This window comes from Gekko japonicus, unplaced genomic scaffold, assembly GCF_001447785.1.
Source record: "Gekko japonicus isolate JY-2015 unplaced genomic scaffold, Gekko_japonicus_V1.1 scaffold2389, whole genome shotgun sequence".
Classification (NCBI taxonomy): domain Eukaryota; kingdom Metazoa; phylum Chordata; class Lepidosauria; order Squamata; family Gekkonidae; genus Gekko; species Gekko japonicus.
This window is the reverse complement of record NW_015175437.1, coordinates 270,168-271,064: the sequence shown is the minus strand read 5'-3', so window position 1 is coordinate 271,064 and position 897 is coordinate 270,168. Positions and strand designations below refer to the sequence as shown.

The 897-nt window shown below is 46.7% G+C and overlaps 1 protein-coding gene across 1 annotated transcript in view; it reads left to right on the top strand.

Moving 5' to 3' along the window:
- Window positions 1–897, top strand: part of PHLPP1 (PH domain and leucine rich repeat protein phosphatase 1) — a gene marked incomplete at its 5' end in the record, with an annotated part of 104,089 nt that overhangs the window by 707 nt on the left and 102,485 nt on the right. The gene's annotated exons all lie outside the window — the stretch shown is intronic.

Sequence of the window (897 nt, the reverse complement as noted above, 5' to 3'; positions counted from 1 at the left end):
ACTCTCTATGTGACATTTGCTTTGCAAACCAGGAATTGTCTCCTCCTGCCTTAACACAAAGGAGGCAACTGCATACATATCATTATATGCATTTGGCTGGGATTGAAAGAGAGGTGCATTAGAGAGAAGTAGAAGATGGGAGAAAATATAGACAGGAACAGATCTGTCTAATGTTGCTTGGGTCGAATGACTAATGGAGGCAAAATTACTGCATACCTGTGTAACTGAACCATATTTTAATAGCTGGTTAGATTTAATTTATGGAGGTATAATATGATAAGGCAACAGCTGATGCCTTAGGAGTAGTTTTTTGGGAACTGGTATTCGAGAGCTGGTTTGTAGGTACAAAAGACAGGAACAGTGGTCATCAGGTGCCAGTTAATGTGGTGATTGCTTACCTGTATGAAAAAGAAACCTCTTCATTACCGTTTTTGGGGAAGGGTCTTGACTGATATGTACTGAACAGGCTATACCGCTGTGGGTGTGTCTAAAATAAGCTCTGCCGCTGACGCTGGATTCTTCCCACATGAATATAGTTGGGAGAGAGAACCCGTTTCGTTCTCTCTTCAAGACTTTCTTCAAGACTCAGGCTGTGCAGCAGTTGCTTCCGTGTTCTCTTGTACCAGACTGGGAATCTCTCCCTTATATATAATTGAGTAAGAAGCAGAGTCACGCAGCGGAGAGAAAATGCGCACTAACAGTGTTTGGACGCTTGAACTGTCCGTCAGAAGCTTCCCCAGCTTCCATTGGCCGTGTCCCCTAAGTCCCACCTCAGAACACTCCCCCCCCCGCCCAACTAGCCAGGGCTGGAGGGAATGGCGGCGGCAACTCATCACTGCTCCCCAAGGCCAGATTCCCCCCCTTTATCGCACGTCTGTTTTTCCCCCTCCCCCGCCC